Consider the following 24,591-nt stretch of genomic DNA (forward strand, 5'->3'; position numbering starts at 1 on the left):
TTTCAGATCTATAAGTTGGTTATATTAAAATCCAAATTGGACTGTAACAGTAGTAATGGCCTAAGACCATATCCAGTTTGACAAGCTTTATACACTGTACATAGTTTCATTGTAACCCTTAAAAGTTGAGCCAATGACAGCATTTCAGGCAGTCTCGTTTACATTCTACCCATTGTGCTGCTGTTTATGTAGGTTGCAGACATTACTGATCCTGAAGTATCAACAAGCACAGTTGGAAGTGATGCATGCGTGTTCATGTGGATGTAAGTAAAGCTGTGACTGTGTTAAATTTTGTACTTTTTAATTTCAGTTAAATTAAAGCTTTTTATTGTCACCTTTATTAATAAAAGGAGCGAATTAGACCTAATTCACTGATCTCAAGAAGTGAACAGACTTTGTGGTTTGTATAATGTTAGTTTTTCATTGCATACTAGTCTAAACACTTCAGAAATATTTACTAGGCTCCGAAATGTAAAGGGAAGTGATCATGTATGGATCAAGGTTATGTGACATTAGAATCTGATTTTATACCATTTAAGTGAAGCTGAGCCATGAACACCAAGAGGAAGCAGGACAGAATGTGGGCCAGGGCAGCCTGGGAGCCGCTCCGCCAAGCTGCCCTCAGTCTGTGGGCCGTGATCTCAGTCTCGGTCAGGCTTTTTGTTTCACGTGAGGAAATAGCGCTGCGTGAAGATGTAGTCTGTTGCTAAAAGTCCCCCAGTGTGCTCACTGTAAAATGTATTTCCTTGGATGTCATCTCTGTAAAAAGTCATTTTCTATAAAGATTGTCGTTCTGTTCTGGCCCTCTGGAATCTGTGTCAAATGTGTGATTTATTTTTGATATTTGATAGGAGCTAGGTTTCTGTGCAATGATTTGAAATTGTTTCAATGGAATGATCATCGGGGTGTGGCGCTTTAATTTTGCAGAAAACTTTTGAATAGTAGCATCTGAAATCTGTCATTTTTCTGTTACCCACAGAATCTGATCTTTTTATGGTATCTGGGAGGATGGGGAGAAAATGCCAACTATGAGACTCGCTTTGTCATCAGCAGTACATACATCTGATCCGATAGTTTTAATAGCTTAAAATTCAGCTGTGAAAAAGCTCTCTTTCCACATGTGTCCCTTGATTAGATAGAAGGTTTTGAGTGTGATTAGCATTTCCTTTTTGTTGAGAAGTACATATTGAAACATTAACCCAGGAAATAACATTTTTATGGTAAAACCTGTATTGTACGGTGGAGTTTTTCAAATGTTTCTTTGTGTGTCAGATGTCAATAAAAGTCTCGTTTTATTGATGACGACTAAAGTGAGTGAAAGCTCACGCCCTTTGTATTTCATAGTGACAGTAACCAGGCCCCAGTTGTGCTGACCTTGGTCCTGCCCCGATGGCCGCCGCCTGCCTCTGCCCCTCGCCCCTCTTTCCTCGCTCCAGCGCCGCACAGCACCTGCGAGCTGCCAAGGTGGGTCCTGTCTGGGGTGTATCTGCCTCTCCTTGTCTGGATCGTCCTTCCCGCAGAATCCTGCCGGGCTGGCTTGTTTCCGTCTCATTCTCAGAGAAGCTCCAGCCGGAAGGGGGTGCCCGTTTTCCCTCCCGTCACTGTCACGTTTGCCCTGTGTATTTTCTTCATCTCTCATTGCTGTCTGAGATGCGCTGGGTTATCATCCGTAAGCTCCGTTGGAGCAGGGACTTTGTAAGCAGTGTGTATCCCTGGTGCCTGGAGCGGAAGTCAGCCCCAGTACGTGCCCGGGGAGGATCCAAGGCGACCACATGCACAGATCCAGGGGTCTGGGAAGCACAGGCTGGGGCTGGGCAGCTGCCGCCCGAGGACGACACGGTACGCTTTCAGGGGGACAGCCATCCTTACCCTGAACCCAGGGAGGCCCCCGCTTCAAGTCTGAGGAGTGGCTCAGGGACAGCGGGCCTGGCTGCCCCGCCCCCCCCAGGCTGGTCGGAGCATTGCTCCTGACGGACGTGGGCAGGCCTCCTGTCTGCGGCTCAGTGTGGACACTGGCACAGGGCAGCAGCGGGGTTCGAGGTTTTGCACTGACGGCCCCGTTGGATGTGCTGGAGGGCAGCGCTCACCTGGGGAAGAGCACGCCCCACGGCCCAGGTGCAGACCCTCCCGGACTCGGCCTCGGGCTGCCTGGGACCCCACCTGGTCTCTGCCCTTGCACGCTAACCCACGCCGCCCTCCTGACATGGTCTACACTGCCAGCCCCCATTGTACGAAGGGGCGTATTTGGTGGAAACAAGTGCAGAGGAAATGAGGGCAGCCACTCTCCTGGGTCATCCACGCTGGACGGAGGAGGAAAGTGAACAGCATGTGACAAAGGCTGAGATGAACCAGCAGAATGGCTTTTCTTGGGGGAAACGATTCAGAGAACAAAGTAATTTTAAAGTAAAAACCTAATTGAACTACTTGAGATTTGAGAACGTTTGTACCTACAAAAGGCCGCTATGAAAAAGGTGCAGTCAAAATGATCTTTTAAAATTAATTATCTTTGGCTGCGTTGGGTCTTTGTTGCTGCGCACGGGCTTTCTCTAGTTGTGGTGAGTGGGGGCTACTCTTTGCTGTGGTGCGCGGGCTTCTCATTGCAGTGGCTTCCCTTGTTGCGGAGCACGGGCTCTAGGCGTGTGGGCTTCAGTAGTTGCAGCACGTAGGCTCAGTAGTCGTGCCTCACGGGTTCTAGAGCGCAGGCTCAGTAGTTGTGGCACATGGGCTTAGTTGCTCCGCGGCATGTGGGATCTTCCCGTACCAGGGCTCGAACCTGTGTCCCCTGCCTGCATTGGCAGGCGGATTCTTAACCACTGTGCCACCAGGGAAGCCCCCAAAATGATTTTTGATTAAAAAATTGTTGCGCCAAGTCATTCGGTGGACGGATTGAATGATGGGATAATGCAAAAAAAAAAAAAAAAAAAAAAAAAAAGTAACCTCAAAGGTAAAGAACTCCCTGCACGTGTAGCAAAAAGACCAAGGTGGAAACAGAATGGTCAGGAGATGCGGACAGAGGATTGACTAAGGACTGCAGCAGCTACGTGTCCATCCACAGGGTTAAAACTGAGGCAGGAAACATTGGCAGAAACGTGCACAGGTTCAGAGACACCTGAGTGTCTGGATGAGTGAAAGCCAGGCCCACAGCTGGGTGGATCCTGCTTAGTGATCATTTTAAAGGAATGAGAATGAAATTGCCTGACCGGCTGCTACAAGTAATAGAGCAATAACTACAGAGTTAGGAGGGAAAATGAATTTTGAGCATAGAATTTCTACCCTGATGGAAAAAAAAAAAAAGCAACCTTCCTGCCTTGTCGGAAATGGATCGCAAAGCAAGGCAAGATGGGTCTGGCCTCTCACGTGGCATCAGGCTCACGTCACGTCTCCGCGGGGCAGTCTGTGCTGCTACTGGCAGTGGGAGGGGACTTGTGGACCCCTCCCCACCTTCTGGAGCACACTGGGCCTTTACCAGGGCTTTGCCTCTGCAGAATGGTAACTCTGGGTAAAGTCGGGCCTGCTTCCCCGGAACCAGGAAGGAGAAGAGAGGGCAGGGGGTTCCCGGGCCTGCATCTCAGGGTGGATGGAGAGGAATAGGGACAGGGGAGCAGCAGGATAGAGGTGTCTGGGCCATGCCTTATATACAGGGGTCATTTTGGATATTTTCACCTGAGTTTGTTGTTTTGGCAATTTATGAAATCTTACGGTTTGATAATGAAATTATTTTTCCCGTAAATGTTTAATTTTCAAACCCTTCTAGTTGCTAAAAGCCAATTTGGGCATGTTTTATAAATCACTAGACTATTGGATATGGACCTTAAACTCTCTTTTAAATCATTTATAGTTTGTAAAACTGAATGGTAGCTCTTCCAAAATGGAAATTTTTGATGAATGAGTTCCCTTTTTACTTCAGGCATTTTTACTTCAGGCATTTAGCATTTTTACTTCAGGCATTTAGCATTTCTCTCCCCTTTCTGTCTCAGTCCATGTGATGTGTGATTTTTTATCTGATCTTCTGTTGAAATTTTGGTATACAGAATGCTGTGCTGCGCCCACCATCCTCAGTCTGGTGTTGGGTCTCGATGGCAGGCGCTCCTGCAGCCCCAGGTGCGTTGGCTGTTTGGCTGGGGTGCCACCTTCCCTGACCCCTCTTCCCCATTGCACACACCTGGGCTACGCTTACCCTTTCTCCTCTTTCAAGGCCCAGGTTAGAGGAAGCAAGTGTTTTGTCTCCTCGGTGTGCCAGGTACTTGTCATCTGTCCCTTTGACTCCCTGCACATCCCGTTGTGGGGGAAGTATACCAGAATTCCAGCCGATGTTTACAAACGTTTAAGGTGCTGGGTGCCAGGTGCTGTGCCGGTGCGCGCACGCTCTGTGCACAGTCGGCAACGGGGACTTGGGAAATACCACATCTGTGCCGCCGCGTGCTGCTCACGGGCCCTGTGAGAAGGTTACAGCAGGACCACCAGAAAGATGATCTTTGGACTTCGGTTCCCTGGAAACTGGTGGGCTGATGGGTTCTGCCCAGGGTTGCCGGACTCACGGGGAATGAGCCAAGGGCCCTTCTGAGGAGGAAGGGTGTCACCAGCAAGGAAGTGTGGGGCAGCAGAGGTGCAGGGGGTTGAGTAGCAGAGGGGTTGGGTGCACATGTTGCAGCCACTGCACAGATCAGGATCCTGGACACCTAACTTCCTGGCTGAGTGCTGTCGGGCAAGTTATTTATTATCAATGTTCTCAGTTTGCTCAGTACAAGGGGGAGTGAATACTGCCTGACCGAACGGGGCGGTTGTTGTGTAACATAAGTAACGTATGCAGAGTGTTGAGCAGTGTTCTTGGCAAATAATACTCAGTAAATATTAATGGTTTTTTTTACTAAGAAGGTAAGAGTCACGGGACGTAGTTTAACTTGGATGTGGAGGGAGGAGAAGAGAGAGTGCCTTGGGTAATGGCAGATGAATTTCTGTTCCTCTCCCGAGGCCTGATTCAGATGCCACTTCCCACCAAGCCTTCTTCCCCCCACCTCGAGCTACCCGCAGTGTAACGTGTTCATGGTCTGGGTTTTCCTTGTGTCCCCGTCAGTGGTGTCCCAACGGGGGTTTCTAGCTGTGACTGCACACCACTGAAAGGAGAGCTGGTGTGGTGACGGGATGACAACACCAGCCTGTTTGAAGAGGCACAGTGTGCCATAAAGGTTTACATCGACTGTGATTTTAACACCCCAAAATGTGTTGTAGTTCCTTTCACAAGAGAATTATGGGATTAAAAAGTAACTTCTTAGTGCACTACAGGCTGAGCTGTTAAGGGTGAGGTTCAAGCTTGAATGTACAGGGTGAGCATCTTTGTTCAGTCTTGCTGCTGGGGGTCTGTGTGATGAAGATGATGGAACATCAGAAGTTATCCCGAGTTAAAAGCTAATTGTAACAGGATACTTTCTCAGGTCGTACCAAACGTAGTAATTCATGAGTTAGATTTTGAATAGAAGTAATCACTAGGCTCTTGTATTATTCGATAACCCAATGAATGAAGAGGAGTGCATCATATAAATACACTGTAAAAACATTTAGATTTACTACTGATTTGACACAATATATTGATGCAGACCATATTAACACTATGATATGCTGTATGACAAGAACGTTAATAAAAACTGGTGAATGGACATAATTAAAAGAGAGCATGTATGTTACTAAAATGTTACTAGTCACTGAAAAAAAATTGAAACGCTATAAATTCCAAACCCATGTGAAAAAAGAACTCGAAAAAGCTTTCCAAAATTTGACAGTTCTAAAACTTACATGCATGACGTTTCCAAAATGAATTGTAATTGAACTCATCCATCGATGAAACTCTTAAAATATGTCAGTAATTGAAAAACCATTTTGATCAGTCATCCTAGAGTAAAATTATTTTTTTATGTCCATAGGAAGATGTTTTTAAGTCATTCTGATATGAAGAGGTGATATCAGCAAGTGTGCCGTCAAAGCAATGTAGGAAAAATGTATTACAAAATCCAGCAGTTAATGAAAATACTTATTTTCCTGTATTTTGCGATGTTTGTGGTATTTGTCAGATTTATTTATTTTTTATATTTTTATCATGCCAGCAGTACCTATTTATTATTGTTCATGAATGGTCAAAAGACTTACAAGGCTCCTTACTATTAGTATAACCACACATACGAAATATCACTTGGTGACATGGAGTGAAAAGGACAGTTTCATATATATTAAAAAAATACATACACATGTTCTCTCAAAGGCTCACCACTCACCGCTCCAGAAGCAGGAAGCATCAAGCTGCAGGAGTTCCAGTATACATGACAAGTTGAAACATCTCAAGCGGAAAAACTGCACTTCAATTTCAAAAATAAAGTTTCTTCAAACATTTTGATCTGACCTCAAGCAAAGCAAATAATGAACACCAATGAGTTTTATACTATTTAACACACTTTAAAACAGAAAAGGACCAACAGATGCAAAAGTCCTGAAAATGTAGAGGTTATTTATAGGAATGAACAATGCATTTCATCCAAAAAAAAAGTCTACAGCAGACGTGTTTCATCCTGGCTCTCAAATATTTGAGAATCATAATTTACTATATTCAAACAGCAAGTTAAGCCAGAACAAAATGATAAACAGAAAACTCATGACTTCAAACAAGGCATTATTGTCCTTGGTTTCCTTAGTTTCACCAGTGCAAGAGCATCATTCACCTGAAAGATCATGAGTCACAATTAAGAGCACTGGTACAGAACGGCTTCCTTTTTTCTTTAAAAAGTGCCACATCTCATTTAAACAACAACAACACACAATGCTAATGAAAGACCGTTTGTCTCCATCTCTTGTCAATGAGGAAAGGCCAGAGTGATTTTTTTTTTTTTTTTTTTTTGCGGTACGCGGTACGCGGGCCTCTCACCGCTGCGGCCTCTCCCGCCGCGGAGCACAGGCTCTGGACGCGCAGGCTCAGCGGCCGTGGCTCACGGGCCCAGCCGCTCCGCGGCACGTAGGATCCTCCCAGACCGCGGCACGAACCCGTGTCCCCTGCATTGGCAGGCGGACTCCCAACCACTGCGCCACCGGGGAAGCCCCAGAGTGATTCTTTGATTCCAATTCGAAATGGTGTTCACTGGCCAATGCCTAAGGCCTCCAATTTGGAGGAGTCAGGCTGAGCGTTTCTCAGACGTCGTTGTGCTCCTAAGACAGGACTGTCAGTTTTCAGTCTCAAGTGGCTGCTGGGGAGCTTGAAGGCGTGTGCAGTTGCACGTGCCATTTCGTACTTAGTCATCTGTTCATTGCCGGACCAGTGAAAGGTTCCGTTAACTGATGGATCCAGCATCCTCTTCTGTGATAACTGACGCACACAGTGCCACATCTTTGACGTGTGTGGGGAACCGCTGCTGCCGGTGGTCGCTGTTCGCAGACTTGTTGCTGAACTGCACTTTATCAAACATAACGGTCACGGCACTTTCCTCAAGCTTTTTGACTTCTCCGTACAGGACAGGAATTCTCAGAACAGCAGCTCCTAGGTTGTTCTCCAGGATGGCCCTTTCTCCTCTAGTTTCGTTCTGCCATAAAGATTCAGGGGACTTGGTACGTCTTCCTCTCTCTAAGGTGGGCTTGTTCCAGCAAAAACATCATCGGAGCTAATGTAGATTAGAAATGCTCCGACCGCAGCTGCATTCTTCACCGAGTTCCCAGAAGCATCGACGTCAGGTTGCGAAGCAGCATCCGGCTGATTTTCGACAACATCTGGCCTCTCTCTGCTGCACAATGCACTAGGACACGGGGCTGAAAGTCATAAGTGATGTGATGAACTGCTTCAGACTCCAAGAGATTAAGCTGCTCAGATTTTGGTCTTGCTCTTCTAAAACCACAGCCGACGGCATGCCGATTATTCTGCTGAAATTCTGCTAAATTCTTAGCTCTGCCAAGAAGCCTGGTGGCACCAGTAATCGGAACCCGCCAGTTGGGGCTGCTAACTTCCTCCTCCACCAAAGGGCAGTTCACGGGGACAAGGTGGTTACAGAGCTCCGTCTCCCGCCCGCCGTGCCCGCCGTGTTGGCGTCGCCGCAGACTCGTTTTCACTCCAGCGCCCTCGGCTCTCCTCCCCTAGGTCCGGGCCGGCCGATCTGTCAGACTTTTAAAATTTATAGTTTGCTGGGCTCTTGTGTCTCTTCAGAGTATGTATGTTTATAGCTAGCTTTGTATAGGCCATTTCGTATCCCTCCTCTAGCAGAAGGTAATCCCAGATGTTACGGGCTGCTAAGCGAGGCCCTGCCCTAGTCAGTAGGCTAGGAGTCTAGCCAACGGAAAACAGTGGAGACGGAAAAACAGTTTAAGTCTGTTATCAAGGAGCGTTGGTCACTGAAAATATGTAGGCATCTGAAATTTGAGCAGATTCTGTAGATCAAATGAGAAATATTGAAAGTTTCTTCATGAAACTCGAATCCTGAGAACCTCTGGTGGGAGAGTCCGCAGTGCCGTTGGCACCCGTCTTCTCCCCGTTCTCACAAGCCTTCACGCAGCGGGCATGCGGCCTGCTGGCTACCCGTCCAGAGGGACACATCTGGTCGTCTCCCGGGCATCACGCCTGCTCCAGGGGTTTCAGCGTCACAGAGGCACTCGGCAGTCTGCTGCCGTCAGCTGCTTGTTGTGTACCCTCTGGTTCAATGGCAAGCTTCCTGGTTGCAGACAACAGTCTCAGTCTATCCCTAACTTAGACAGAAATGCAGTTTCTTGGAGAGATACAGGATGGAGAATCAGGCGTCAAACCAGCCAGGAGCCTAGGAAGATGGGTAAAGAAACAGCCTGGTGGTACCGCAGCAGGATTTTTATTTTTTAATTTTATTTTTTCCGTAACGTCATATGGAAAAACCCGAACAAACTTCTTGGCCAACCCTATACGTCTTGGATGCTCAGTTGTTCGAGCACCAGTGGAGAAAAAACTATCCCTTCTCCACCGAACTGCCTTTACTCCTTCATCAGAAATCAGACTGTATTAAATTTGACCTTTATAAAGACCCCTCCCTGAAAGTTTCTCAGCCAGCAAGACTGTTTAGTACATGCCAGAGAAATGTAAGGAATGATAGATGTATTCTCATTTGTTTTTACTTGCCTCTTAAAACGATTTGCATTGGCAACTGTTACTAATAACCACCATTCATAGTAATAGGCAAAAACAGCTGAAGACAACCTTTGCAGTTGGTGGAGCGCTCTCCCAGGAGGATGGGCGTTCACCAGGCAGGAACTTTGTTTCAGTCACCGCTGTCCCTTTAGGTCAGTGACAGATGCTCCCAACAGCTCAGGGGGAATTACTTATTCCTCTTTTACCGGTAAGACTGTGTAAGTTGTAGAGGTGGGACCTCAGCATTTTCTGACAGGATGAGCAGGGCTTCTATCCACCAGCAGAACCAGGACGTAGTTCAGAGAGCGAGTTGTGGAGTCTGAGGAGTGGGGCTGCTCGCTGCAGACACATCGGGTACTGATTTGCATTGAAGTTTTGGTTGAAATCTGTACAGTGGCCTAGACCTGATTCTGATGGTGGCGAGGGCTGGAGTGGACATACCTTGGTAATTTTTCCACGCCCATGGTTATTTGTGTTGTCCTGAAAGTCGAGCTGGGGTTTCCTGGGTAGGGACTGATTATCCCTAAGAGCGATAACCAGATTTGTTTCCTTTGCTCTAGTGTTTCCCCTTCTGTGGTGAGGTGGTGAGGGCCAGATTGCTGTCACCTTACCCCTGTCGGGGGTCTGTACTGTAGGTGAGAAACCCGGAAATAAGAATCTGCAGGTTTATAGGCACATTGTTCCTCTCTCCTCCTGAGAGAGGGAAAGCAACTTGATTCTCCCAGTATAAGTAAATCCTCCTCAGGGAGAAAGGGGGGAGGCTCCTGGGTTCTTACTCTTTGGAATGTAATTCAATGTCTCCAGGAGGAGAGATTGCTGGAATATCTCCATGGCTCCAGGGCTTCAAACCCTTTTGAAATGTAAGCACAGATCATGAGAAAGGTGAATCTCTATTCAGTGAAGACCTGCCCTTTGTCCAAGGTCCCAGTAAAATTTGTTCCGTAAGCCCTAACCATGCAGAAATATAGAAATATTTTCTCTGCAGCCTACAGTCCCACACCCAGTTGCTGGTTGTAACTCACCAAAGAACAAGCTGGAATAGCTGAGACAAACTTCGGGGCCAGAAAATGGTCAGGGTGTGCATTGCAGGCCGGAACATGCCGTAATGCAGCTCCTCTCGCTTTCCAGTAATTTGAACAGCTTTACTGAGATATGTACACACCATGCAGTTCACCCATGTCAAGTGTACAGTTCAACAGTTTTTAGTCTATTCACAGAGTTGTGCCACCGTCACCACAGTCAGTTTTAAAATATTTTCATCACCACCAAAAAGAACCGCATACCCATTGGCAGTCATTCTCCCTTTTCCCCACCCCTCCGACCTTCCCCCAAGACAACCACTTCCTGACTCTCGAGAGTTGCCTCTTTTATAAATAGAGTTATACAATATGTTATAGTATGTGTTCCTTCGTGACTGCCTGCTTTCACTCAGCATAATGTTTTCAGGGTTCATCCGTGTCGCGGCATCTATCGCTACTTTATTTCTTTTCATTGCCGAGTAATACTCTATGGCTATGCCATATTTGATATGTCAGTTCGTAAGCGGATGGACATTTGAGTTGTCTCCACTTTTTGCTGTTATGAATACGACTACTAAGAATATTCACACCATATTCACATACAAGTTTCTGGGAGAACGTTTTCTCTTGAGTACATACCTAGAAGTGGAATTTCTGAGTCGTACAATAACCCCACGTTTAGTATTTCGAGGAACTGCTGAACTGCATTCCCCAGCAGCTGCATCATTTTACATCCCTGCCAGAAGTCTGTGAAGCTTCCAGTTTCCCCACATGCTCACCAACACTCATTTGTGTGTGTGTGATGAAGGTGGATATGATTTTATTTTATTTTTGAAGTTTTGAATTTTATTTATTTTTTATACAGCAGGTTCTCACTAGTTATCCATTTTATACATATGAGTGTATACATGTCAATCCCAAGCTCCCAATTCATCCCACCACCACCACCTCCCCGCCACTTTCCCCTCTTGGTGTCCATACGTTTGTTTTCTACATCTGTGTCTCTATTTCTGCCCTGCAGACCAGTTCATCTGTACCATTTTTCTAGGTTCCACATACATGTGTTAATATACGATATTTGTTTTTCTCTTTCTGACTTAACTTCACTCTGTATGACAGTCTCTAGATCCATCCACGTCTCTACAATGACCCAATTTCGTTCCTTTTTATGGCTGAGTAATATTCCGTTGTATATATGTGTCACATCTTCTTTATCCATTTGTCTGTCGATGGGCATTTAGGTTGCTTCCATGTCCTGGCTATTGTAAATAGAGCTGCAATGAACATTTTGGTACATGACTCTTTTTGAATTATGGTTTTCTCAGGGTATCTGCCCAGTAGTGGGATTGCTGGGTCATATGGTAGTTCTATTTGTAGTTTTTTAAGGAAACTCCTTACTGTTCTCCATAGTGGCTGTACCAATTCACATTCCCACCAGCAGTGCAAGGGGTTTCCCTTTTCTCCACACCCTCTCCAGCATTTGTTGTTTGTAGATTTTCTGATGATGCCCATTCTAACGGGTGTGAGGTGATACCTCACTGTAGTTTTGATTTGCATTTCTCTAATCATTAGAGAAAAAGAACTGGAAACCAAACAGGAAAAAGAACTGGTCAATTTTTGCCCAGTAGGATATATACTTTAGGTGGAATTAGCAAACAAACATAATGAGGAACGAATGCTCATTGGAAATTGGAAGTGGTCTGTTTGAAAGAAGGAATCCTGGGCTGTAGTCAAACTAACTGGGTTCTGGACCTCTCAGCTCGGCCCCTCCTGTGGACTTTGCCTCTCACGAGTCAGCTGAGGGTGCTGGACCCTTGGTTCCGTGTTTTCACACAGGGCTGTAGGAGCCCAGGCCTCTCAGGGTGCCTCAGGGGCCGAGGAGGGGGAATGGAAAGCCACTTATCTGCCCATGACATATAATCAAGTTCTCATATTTGCAAAGAAGAATTTCCCTTTAACAGCTGCCCTGGGGGAAGCTGCTGGGCTGCGTGCCTCTGTTGCTGCGTCAGCATGCTGCCCAGAAGGTGTAACCGCCGCAGAAGAAAGCAAGTTTTGTAAAGAAAGCAGATGGGACTTCTCCGCGAGCAGCCAGCATATTCTAAGAAAACATGGTGTGCATACTGTTGTCTAGTGAGTCTTGCTCAAAGTTACTGAGAGTAATTACTAAAATTAATGTATTAAAAGCAACCCTCCCCCCCAAAAAAACCACCCACCCCCCCAAAAAAACCACCCACCTAAAACTGTGTCATGTTCAGGTATTAAATAACATCATCCGTCGTGATACGCCTAGTAGTAGGAGCGAGTCAAACTAGGTCATTTACCCAGTATGCGCTCTGAAGTCTTAGCACTAGAGAAGGAGGTGCAGTTGATCTGCAGCTATTTCCATTTCTTTGAAAAAGAAAAGAATAATTACCACGGGCTTCTGCAGACATTTGGCAATGGGTCTCCTAAGAAAGAGCAGAGGACCTTTAAAAGTTTTTACTGAGAAAACAGAAGACTCTAAAAACTTGGCCATAGAGTGTTTAAACACTCTGTAAGTTTATAACGCTGTAAGGCTATAAAATGGCCAACTTTATAAGAACAAAGAAATAAATATTGGTTGATTCATTATGGTCAAGTAAGGATGGAGAGGGAGAGCACAGGAGACAGACAAGGGAGAAAGTGAAAAAGAGAAATGGGTCGGGAGGAGGGGGGCGGGAGGAGGGGGCAGGAAAGCGCAAGGGCTGGACCCCAGGAAGGAGAGTGACCACGGGGGGCGGGGTGGTGGTGGTGGGGGGGGGTGGGGATCGATGATTCCTGCAGGGAAGGAATGTGAAGCTGTCTTTGTCTTCCTCTTAGGAGACTGGGCCATCAGCTGATACAGTAGTGACCCACCATACACAGTTGTCTTATCACTTCTATCAGTGATTGACTTTTCGGGATCAATTAGCCGCAGAAACTTCCTGGGAAGAAATATTCTCAACCTGCTGCGGTGTGGACAAAATCATCTACTAAATTACTTGCTTCAAGATATAAAATCCAGCAGATTTTCCCTTGTCCAGTTCTGAGGTTGCTAGAATCCGAAAGGCAGGGAGGGAGGTATATATATATATATCAGGCTATTTTTATAGGTGATGTCTACTCCTTAAGTAATTCTCAAAAAACGAGTTGATAAAAAACTCCAGGATTCTCTGAGGTCTATCTCTGCATGTTGAAAAAGGAGTGAGATCTGTAGTGCTGTGAAATATTTTAAATATCTCCCAATATTTAAAGCCTGTCTGTGAGATTGAATACAGGGCCAGAGAGGCAAACTCTCCAAAAATACACATTTTTTTCATAGCGACTAACTCGTCGTGTGGGCTTTAAGAAGCATTAGAAATATAGGCCACCTTAGAATGCATGCCTGAATAGGAAACTTTGCAGAAGATAATCTTGCTATTTCTCTCCAGAGTAGCTGAATTTTCCACTGTGGTTTGGCCTCTGTGGTTTTAGAAATAATTTATATGCTAAGTGCGTGTTCTGTTACATAATAGCAACCGTACTGTAGGTATCCTTGTCCATCAGCCTTTATTCACCATACTTGAATGCGGTAAAGCCCTGCTTAGTAAGATGACTCATAGGTGGAGTGCTCTCGTTAATTAAATTTTACCTTTAAATAAAAGATTTGGAAACTTTAACATAGAAAATGTTTAAAATGCAAATCCATTAATTAATAATCGTAATGTTCAGACTAAGACGTCAAAGTAGCTACTATAATAATGCTTCTTTTTTTTTTTTCAGGTAAAACTAATTTTAATAATAGATTTTCTCAAACACAACAGATCCAACATACAAAAACATATTTATATAACCCAATATACTTCATCATGCAAAAAGTATAAAAATATTAATAGGCTATTTTACATATTTTAAGTTTAGTTTTAAGTTTAGTTTTAGTTAGTTTAGTTAGTTTAGTTTAGTTAACATTACTTGATTCGTAGTTAAAAGTAACCATGATAGAAATCAGGTTTGGTTCTCCAGTTTTTGAAAGTTTGTTCCCCAGCTGAGTGCCTTGTGTCCAGAAAGAAGGGGAGAATAGAATTAGTGGGAAAACTGGCCATCAGTTAAATTGCCTTTTTCTGTCCAAAATAAAACTTCATCAGTTTATAAAAAAACCAGTTAAAAAAAAAAAAAAAACCAGTTAAATTTCTGATTTCTCCTTAAGAGTACCCGATTTGAGTACTCCCCTTAAAAGTACTCTGATTTCAGTCAGATCGGAGAGGGAGACAAGGCAGCTCTGCTCTGGCGTGGGCCTGGCCGTGGGATGGAAAGACGAAGCAGACGAGCTTTCTTCGGCTCCCTTTACAGCGTTTCTCCTCCCTGGTGTGTCCCGTGGCCTTATTCCTCATGATGCAGCTGGCCAGGCACCGGATCTTTCTAGCAACCTCCAGAAAAACTTGGCTTTCTTGTAATCCACTTCTGAAACACCTTGTACCATCACGTGTGGGGAGAGCATGGGACACATAAAGGACAGATTTTGGACTGAAATCTAATTCTGATATGCAGTACATGTATTAGGGCCAAGTTATTTAATCTCCCTCCAAGCCTCAGTTTGTGCATCTGTAAAATGGAGATAGCACCTCATTGGCATAAAGGTTGTGAATACTAAGCAAGGAAGCAGCACCCAGCACACAGTGGGTTCTCAATTCATCGTCTCCCCCTCACCTCTGTTTTCGAAGACTTATTATTTCTAAGCAATATGTGTGGATTTTAACAAAGATCTGTGGGGCCACCAGTATAAAGTCAGCATCTCCAGATGGTATGTCTTCTGTACGTAGGGTGAGGGTATAGAGATAAGTCAGTATGTTGTAAGTACTCCATTTACTAAGAACATAACGGAGTCCTGGGGTCCGATCCTGGTTTCATTACTTCCTGGCCGTGTGACTGTGGGCACGTTTCCTCTCTGCTCTCAGCTGTAATGTTTCCTCCTCGTAGGTGTGTGGAGGAAACAGCAGATTACCCATGCAAAGTGCTTATTAGCACACTGCGGGGTGCAGAGGTAGGGACCCAGGCATGGCACCCAGAATTGAGTGCAGCTTTTCTAATACCCTCTAGGAGGTGGAGCCCACTCTCTTCAAAGGGCCAGAAAGGACTAAAATAACCCTGCTTTAGAGCCACTGAAGTACGCCTCTTGAAGAAGTGTTCTAAGAAGTTAAGAAAATTTTAGATCATTTCTCTTTAGGGAGATCTTAGCTTACCTTTTGAGTTTTCCAAACTTGTCACTTAAGATAAACCAACCAGGTCACTCAGGGTAGGCTAGATTCTGCTACGGTGGCAGCCTCATGTCTCGCCCAGATCCGTGTCCCTCCCGGGCCTGGCCCACACTGCCATCACTTGGGGAGGCAAGCTGACAGGGCTCCCCCGTTTGGAGCACCACGAGAGGAGAGAGGACGTGGCTACTTAAGGGGCTTGCCTGAAAGTGCGAGGGATCTCCTCCAGTCTCGTTCACGAAGGAAACCAACTAGGTGGGGAGCTGGAATCTGCCCTGTGCATGTGTACGGACATGTATACAGAAGCAGGGCATTTGAGCACACCAATTCCACCTCGCCCGTGGAAGGACTCTGCATTTCTGGCAGCGCTGCACTGGGGCATGGCAGGGTACGTGGTCCTCTTTGATTCCCAGAGGAAGATTCCAAACAAGACCCACCATTTCACGGCTGAATTTACAGTGATTTTTAGGAATAGCTTTTTCGAGGAACTAATGATTGGATAAAGATGGATTTGGGACCTAGAGACTTGGAGCCTGGAACTGTGATTTTATCTAAAGTGAAAAGCTGAATATCATTGCTCCTAATAGAAATTAAGTGTTCAATAATTTTTGCCACTGAGAGGCTGAGAACAGAACCTCTAAGGAAAAGACAGCGGGTTCATACGGACCATATTCCCACTTCAAGTGTCAGCAGGAACTTTTTTTTTGGTGACAACTTTCACGCCAACAGATCTGTTATTAAATAAGGCCCCACGAGTTCTGTGTTACGTTGGGAACTGGTCTTTCTTAAGATGTGTGCCCAGTGTACACATCTTCAAGTAAGTGGTAATTTTAGAAGATCTCACCGATAGCAGCAGATGTCTGGTTGGCTTTAGCATAAACTGTGTCCACTGATTGAGATGTCACTTAATATAGAAGAACACACAGCAGAAACACTCGGGGATTGTGAGTAATGGAGTGACAAGGGTACGTCCTTCTGCTGGGAGGGTCGATTCCAGGGGTTAGGGGAAGGATTAGAGCTGTGCAGACAAACTGAAATTGACAAACAATAGGCTTGTATTTTGTCCCATTTGTAGAGTGTATTAATGTGGAAAAGTGAGTAAATAATGAACACGGGGGGCAGCAACATACCTAAAAATGCTTAGTGCCTGGCTCAGACTGGGTGCTTGACAGTTGCTTTGATGGAACTCCATCAGCGCTCTTGCTGTGTGTTAGCTCTGTCCTGGAAACCTGGGGAAGTCCCGGTTGCTACAGCGAGGCCCTTCACAAAAGCCTCAGTTTCAGGTCCTCAAGTTGAGACATCCTTTTAGTCAACTTGCAGAGTTTCTAGTTACACATTCTTGCCCCTCCCAGGGTTTATTTAGTGGTGGGAGAGCTGGGAGGGCTGCAGACCTTCCAAGAGTGCTCGGTGGATCCTGGATCAGCGCCCGGTCTGTGTTCTGGAAACTTGCTGCCCAGTGAGTGGTCCCTGCACTGTATCAGCACTGTGTCTCCCAGGGCTTGTTAGAAATGCAGACTCTCGGGCCCACCCCAGGGCTGTGGTCCCAGTGTCCGTGCGTTCACGAGATTTCAGGGGATTTATGTGCTCCTTAAATTTGAGAAGCACGAGACTGTCAGAATTAGAAATGATGGTTTTCTGGGTTCTCATCTAAGAACGGGCTGTTGCACAGCTAATCAAAGAAGGCTGCTTCACAAGGCCTGAATTTTAAACTTCTGGTAGGAGGAGACATGTCTTCTGTTTTCTTCCACACTTTGATCTCTAATGACCACACTCGGGACTCCTCATGGAACAGAGAGATGAACACACAGCTCAGCCCGTAACAGATGACCGGAGGACAACCACGTGAGAACGTTCTTGCCTCTGCTGCTTAGACGGGTCCATGGGCCCCGTCCTCTCTGGCCACCCTGGCTCTGTCTTGACCGCATATCAGCACTTGCAGCGCTCTAAGTCAGCCAGCCGAGGACAGCGTTACCCCCTGAAGCAGCACGTGTAAGAGGGGCTTCCATCTTAGGACGCGGCCAGTCCTTTAACTATCTGCTTGTGGGCTGTCTTTGTTCTGTGTTGTTCCTTTCATCTTATGCATTGATCTAATTTTTTAACTGAAGTGTAGTTGTAATATTATACGTTACAGGTGTACAGTATAACGATTCACAGTGTTTAAAGGTTATTTACTCCATTTATAAAATACTGACTGTATTCCCCATGGTGTACAATATACCCTCGTAGCTTATTTTATACATAACAGTTTGTACCTCTTACTCCCCTCCCCCTATTTTGCCCCTCCGCCCTTCCCTCTCCCCACTGGTGAGCATTAGTTTGTTCTCTATATCGGTGAGTCTGCTTCTTTTTTGTTATATTCACAAGTTCGTTGTATTTTTTAGATTCCACATGTAAGTGATATCATACAATATTTGTCTTTCTCTGACTTATTTCATTTAGCATAATACCCTCCAAGTCCATCCATGTTCCTGCAACTGGCAGGATTTCAATCTTTTTTATGGCTGAGTAGTATTCCATTGTGTATATGGACCGCACCTCCTTTCTTTGATTCATAGCTTTCATTGCTGCTTCTCGTGTATCTGGCCCTGCTCCGGAGAGCTAGCCCCTGGTTTCACCTTCTGCCCGTCCTGGGTTGCAGCCTCTGGTCACCCTCGCCAGGTGACTCCAGGTGCCTCCCAACCTCACTAAGCTTTGACCCTGGTGCATCATCTCCTCAGCCTGCTCAGGGCCCTTCTGGATTCTACCGAGACCCCAGGAGGTGGGCAATTGGACACACGTTAAAACGTGAACTTCTTCCGTGAAGGGGCTGAATTTGTTTGTTGCAGCGCCTGGAATCACGCAGGTGTTTAGTATTAAATGCCGGATGTTAGACGTCCACCTCCTTTTACGATGAAGGAAGCCTCAGGAGAGATTTGTTCCCATCCTAACAACAGGGAGACTCCAGGTCATCTGTCAAATCACAGCATTTCTTAAGCCCTTCAGGGAGCTTCAGGTGCAAGACAGCCATGTGGGCCGAATTCCGAAGAGAGGGAGAGCCCCGTAGAAGAGAGATGAGGTGCATGAAGCATCCCAGGCTCGGCACGGGAAGGAGAGAGAGCTGGCTGTCTGAACCGTGGCAAAGAGAGCAGCTGATCGCAAAGGATCCTTAAAGGCCAGAGATGGGCTGGAAGATCAGGTTCAAACAGCGGGGCCTGGGACACAGGGACGTTCATACTTGCTTGCAGGCTCTTTTCTTCAGCCTTTCCAGGTGATCACAGGAGTGCTTGGGGGCAGGACCCTGGAGAGAGGCCACTCAGTGGCACAGTTTCCCACGAGGACTTCAGGGTCCTGGGAAACAGACATAAAACTCTGTCCTTTTCCCATTACCCTTTTCTGCCGGGAAGCAAAAGCCTTGAGCTACTGAGAGAAGAGCTGTTAAATCTCTTGTCCAAGGACAGACAATGATCTGTTGCTGCTAGGGGTGGGACAGGAAACTTTCTCCCCCCCAAGACCAACCACAAATACAGGCAGAGTGGAGCTTCCATGGGAAGGAGGGGCAGGAATGCTTTGAAAACCTTATGTCAGTGGTCCCCAACCATTTTGGCACCAGGGATCAGTTTCGTGGAAGACAGTTTTTCCACAGAGTGGGGGTGGGGGGGTGCTTTGGGGATGATTCAAGCGCATTGTTTATTATGCACTTTATTTCTATTATTATTACATTGTAATATGTAATGAAATAATTATAGAATTCACCAGAATGCAGAATCAGCGGGAGCCCTGAGCTTGTTTTCACTTGCCGCTCACTGATAAGATTTGATATGAGTCTGCAAGCGATTGATTTATGATGGTCTCTGTGCAGTCAGACTCGCTGCTAACGATAATCTGTATTTGCAGCCGCTCCCCAGCGCTAGCATCACCGTCTCAGCTTCACCCCAGGTCATCAGGCATTAGATTCTCATAAGGAGCACGCAGCCTAAATCTCTCGCGTGCGCAGTTCACAGTACGAGTTGTGCCCCTGTGAGAATCTAATGCCACTGATCTGACAGGAGGCGGAGCTCAGGCGGTAACGCGAGCAATGGCGAGCGGCCGTAAATACGGATGAAGCTTCGCTCGCTCACCCGCCACTCACCTCCTGCTGTGCGACCTGGTTCCTAACAGGCCACGGACCGGTACCAGTTGGTGGCCCCGGGGTTGGGGACCCCTGCCTTATGTCAACGCCCAGATTCATAGGGCTTACCTAAGGCTCAGGACAACAGAAAATCCCTCCTCCTACCACCAGGAGCTGAGCACGAATCATAAACAGTAGCCGTCTATTTCTGCAGGAGGGGCAGGGGCAGGAGACAGAACCTCGGTCTGGCACAGGGACCCAGGAATGGCTGAGGGGGGGGGATGGAGCAGGGACACTGAGAGAAACCCACCAGCACGTTACCCACTGTAAGGGAAGGCAGCCTGTAGTGCACTGGAAGTAATGATTAAAGACCCAAAAATCTCAAATCCAGCCCGACTCCTGACTAGATAGACAACCTCTTCACCCCTGGAACCACACATACAATGATCTGTTATGAGCATAAAAACTACTTACTTTGGTCTCTACTGTTTCTTTATGCATGGTTTTCAGCAGTCAATCCAAAGTTGATACTTTAACAAGCAAAGCAAAACCAAACCAAGCAAATCATTGCCAACAGATAAAGCAACCAACAGAGCCAGAACTAGCGATGACCCAGATGTCGGAAGTCTAAGATAGGGACTTTAAAATAACCAGGATAGGGAATTCCCTGGTTAGCCTGGGAGTTAGGACTCAGCTGTCACTGCCGTGGGCCCAGATTCGATCCCTTGTCAGGGAACTAGGATCCCACAAGCTGCACAGGGCAGCCAATAAATAAATAAAAATAAGATAACCAAGATAAATACGTTAAGTTATCTAGAGAAAAAGATATATAGTATGCATGAACAGATGGGAAATTTCAACAGAGAGACAGAAACTATGAGAGACAAATAGGAATGCTACAAATGAAAAAGAAATGATATAAAACAAAGAATTCTTTCGGCAGGCTTACCAGCAGACTAGTCTCAGCTGAGGAAAGGTGAATGAACTTGCAGATAGGTCCACAGAAATTGTAAAAAGTGATACACGAAAAGAAGAAAAGACTGAAGAAAAAAACTATAACAGGGCCAGCAAGAGCTCTGGGACAATATCAAATAATCTAACACATTCAGTTGGAGCCCCCGCATAATAAATAAAAGGGAAAGAATAGAGCAGAAGAAACACTTAAAGAGATAGTGGCTAAGAATTTTCGAAAAATAGTGCAAGATAACAAACTCCAGATCCATGACGTTCAGAGAACCCTGACAGTAGAAATACAAAAATAAATAAGTAGACTCCTAAACTCAAGAAGCACAAAAACCTGCCTAAACATATCATAACTAAACTGTTAAAAACCAAAGACATGGAGAAAATATGGAATGCATCCGGGGGTGGGGATGGGGGTGGGGAACATTACAAAAAGAAGAAAAACAATTACAATAGATTTCTTGGTCAGATGTTCAGCACACTAGAAGGTAATAGTGTGGTGGCACCTTTAAAGTACCCAAAGGAAAAAACAATCTATTAATCCAGTCAAAATATTTTTCAAAACTGAAGGCAAAAATTAAACTTTTTCAGACAAACAAGCTGAGATAACTATGTGAACAGACCTGTGCTGCGAGAGATGTTGCAGGAAGTTCTTCAGGCTGTAGAAAAGTACACCAGATGGAAATTTGGATCTACACAGAGAGATGGAGAGCACCAGAAACAATAACAGTAAATATTTAAAGTGTTTTTTCTTACAGCTTTTTAAAAGATTGTTGACTAAAGCAAAAATAGTAAATGGGGTTTATAACATACGTAGAAGTAAAATATATGAAAATAGTTGCACAGATGACGGGAGGGGGAGGAGTTGTAAGTATAAGGTAAATGCAAACTACTAAGATACGATACTTTGAAATTTTCAAAACAAAATATGTAGGCTTAAAGTAGTCATTTCAGATCAGTTGCTGGTATCAATGAACATTGTTGTACATGGAAAAGTGTAATGTACGAGGGTCAATCTGAGACTTAAAATTGGAAGGAAACCAAAAAAAAATACTTGTTATCATTTAGTTCAGTGGTTCTTCAGTTCAGCCAACATCAGAATCATGTGGAAGAATTGGTTTAAAAATGGAACCTTCTGGGCCCGGTGCTGCGGATCTCCCCGAGGCAAGGCCTCCTGTTTCACATGGACCCTCCTAACGTGTGTCCTCCTGTAGCGCGTGGTGGCAACCCTCAGGGGAACAGGTGCTGCGTCCTTGGTTATGGAGCCGAGTCAGGGTAGGCCAGACTCAGGGGCAAACGGACGTTCTAGCTGCTGAGAGACTACAGCCTGGGCTAACATCCAGAGAACCCCCTCCTTCTAACAAGGAGTCGTATCTTGCAGTGGTCAGCGTGGAGAAATCAGCATCCCTGGGAACAACTGGGTGTCCTTGATGAATCTAGGAACCTGGGGACCATGGAAATTGCGGGCCAAGTGTGGTCGACCACAGCAGCCTCTTGGTGTGGGCCTCTGTGTGGTTCAGAATGCAAGGCTCTGGGCCATGGCGAGATCCCACTGCCCTCTTTCCTCCAGACAGAGGTCACAGATCAGCAGTATCTCTTCAGGGACCCAGGTTGGCTCTGGGTCATGTGTGCAGCATGTTCCTTGGGGCCAGGGTTGCGCAGACAAGGTTGCCATGAGTTCCTGAATCCACCATGGCTTTGGTCTGGAGGTGAAGATGAGAGCAGAAGTAGCCCTCGGTGTTGGGCCAGATCACCAAGAATAGGGATCAGCCGATGAGTGGAGAAGTGAGGTTGGCGGGCAAGCAAGAGCTGCATCCAGGCTGGGCTCTTGGAACGCGCTGCGTGGGCAGGACGGAGTGGGCGACTCCTTCACTGGAGGACCTCAGATGGGAGCGGGAACTGGATTTGTCCCCCTCCTTCCACGGAATAGCAGGTGAAGGATATTCTTTTTTCCTCTTCAGAAGGGGAAGTTTTTAGGCTCTGCTAAATAATCAAATGAATGGAAACTGGCGTCCCCTTAACTAGCCTTGATTTCCGCCAGGTGGTAGGAAAAGGAGCGGCCACCCCGCCTCTCGTGGCTGTTTTGTTTCTTTTCTTGTTCCTCCATACCTACTTCCTCCACTTTGGGGGTTCCTCTGTAAAGCACTGGCTGACACAGTGGTTGTATCTGCAAACCTCATACCTGAATGAGTAATTTTCCTATTAACCTTTTTTTTTAAAGGGCTATTTATTTATTTAATTTTTGGCTGCGATGGGTCTTCATTGCTGCGCCTGGGCTTTCTCTAGTTGTGACGAGCAGGGGCTTCTCTTGTTGCGGAGCACGGGCTCTAGGCGTGCGGGCTTCAGTAGTTGTGGCACGCAGGCTCAGTAGTTGTGGTTCGCAGGCTCTAGAGCGCAGGCTCAGTAGTTGTGACACACGGGCTTAGTTGCTCTGCGGCATGTGGAAACTTCCCAGACCAGGGTTCGAACCCACATCCCCTGCATTGGCAGGCGGATTCTTAAGCACTGCGCCACCAGGGAAGCCCTCCTATTAACCTTCTAAAGAGATGGTTCCCAAACGGCATTATCAGCTTCGGGTCTGGAGCTGCAGTTTAGCTGCTCAGTGGAAGGCTTTCACAGTCTTCTGACAAGCTGGACCGACATAAATTAGGTCTACGTCATTCATCTCTTACGATGACTTAGGCATCACCTGTCTGTTCCTCCCCCTCTCAGGTCTTCACTTTGTCACATCCGCTACCTGTCAAATGCTTCCCTAGGAGGTGGCTGTGTCCCCATACGTCACACACGAGGAAGCAGAGACTCAGAGCGATGAAGTAACTTACACAGACCTCCCAGTTAATAAGCAACAGAGCCAAGCTTCAGATGCTGATCTAATTCCAAGGTCTGTTGAGCTGTATTACACCCTAGTCCAGTCAGGACCTCTGTCTTGGTACGTCTACCCCAGTCACATCCCACTCCAGTCACGTCCTGCAGTGTCCTACTGGTTATTTACTTTCATGTCCTAGGCTTGTAATCTTTGTTTAACCAAGGGGGCATTTTAAGTTTAAAAGGAAATCCAAAAGTAATGTAGCCCAGTGTGGGATTCCATCTGTTTCCCCGAGATGCGTTTGTCCAATGGCCAATCTTCGTGTATTCCGTCAAACTAAGGAGCTTCATCTGATGAGACGGTCGTAGCATCTCTGTGGCCTCTGGTAAGGTGGCAGGCGAGGGGTCGAGAGGGAGGACAAGCTGGAAGGGAAGTTGCTTGGCCCCACTGAGCTTTGAGCACATGTCGCACAGGAAGGCCACCTACTTTTATTTCTCTTCACCTTAAAACCTCTTCCCCTTTCGAGATGACAAATCACAAAATCGGCCTGTTCCAGATTGTGGCGAGCTCCCCCACCTACGACCTGATCGGGTCTCAAGATTGCTGCAAAAACGAGATAAGATTTTTTTGTTTTTTTAGCACTTTTGAGATAAGCTTTTGAAAAACCCACACTCTTTAATTTTTGCGTGCCGATCATACTTCAGTCGTCTATTCACTCAGCAAACCTTTCTGGAGCCCCTGCCGGTGGTGAGGCCCTGTTCCAGGTGACTGGGCATCTGCAGGAGTCAGCAGCCTCCTTCTCTCTGGGGCATGTGCACACTAGAGGCTGCAGACAAAGGAACGACCGGTGGGACAGTGAAGCAGAATGGGCCTGGAGCCGATCGACTGCCCACCAGTGGGCAGGGAGGGAGGAGACTTGGAGCAGACACCTAAGGCCCCCCGAGGTTGTCTGGGGGATGCGTTCTCGGCAGAGAAATCCCAAGGACGAACGCCCTGAATCAGGGATGTGCTGAGCAGACTCAAGGAAAAGCCCGGATGCCAGGGTCCCGGGCGTTAACAATGGAGGGGGTGGGAGATAAAGCAGGGAGGGCGAGAGCGTGGGGCGGGGGTCCTGTGTTAGGGTGCCCTGTAGGTCATGGTTAGGGTGCAGACGTGTACTGGGGGCACCCTGGAGGATTTCGAACAGAATACAGACATGACTCGAATAACTGTAGAAGTCCCACAGGTCTGTCGCGTGGAGGACAGAGCGCAGAGGGCAGGAGTGGGCGGGGGACCCCTTGGAAGGTGAAAGCACCGGTCCAAGTGGCCGGCAGGGAAGGAGTGAGAAGCTGAGGGATTTGGGATACAGGAGTTACGTTACATCCCGAGGA

At 46.4% G+C, this 24,591-nt stretch overlaps 1 protein-coding gene and 1 pseudogene across 1 annotated transcript in view; one reads left to right on the forward strand and one right to left on the reverse strand.

The window, feature by feature from the left end:
* Positions 1–192: 192 nt before the first annotated feature.
* Positions 193–24,591, forward strand: part of CCR6 (C-C motif chemokine receptor 6) — a 76,121-nt gene continuing 51,722 nt past the window's right edge. The window contains exons 1-3 of the mRNA XM_033836588.2: positions 193–263; positions 1,345–1,464; positions 21,007–21,144. The gene's annotated coding sequence lies outside the window, so the exon portion shown is untranslated. The remainder of the gene's footprint in view (positions 264–1,344; positions 1,465–21,006; positions 21,145–24,591) is intronic.
* LOC101320853 (methionine adenosyltransferase 2 subunit beta pseudogene) lies at positions 6,700–9,582 on the reverse strand (annotated as a pseudogene).

Source organism: Tursiops truncatus, chromosome 12 (genome assembly GCF_011762595.2).
Source record: "Tursiops truncatus isolate mTurTru1 chromosome 12, mTurTru1.mat.Y, whole genome shotgun sequence".
In the NCBI taxonomy this organism is placed as follows: Eukaryota; Metazoa; Chordata; class Mammalia; order Artiodactyla; family Delphinidae; genus Tursiops; species Tursiops truncatus.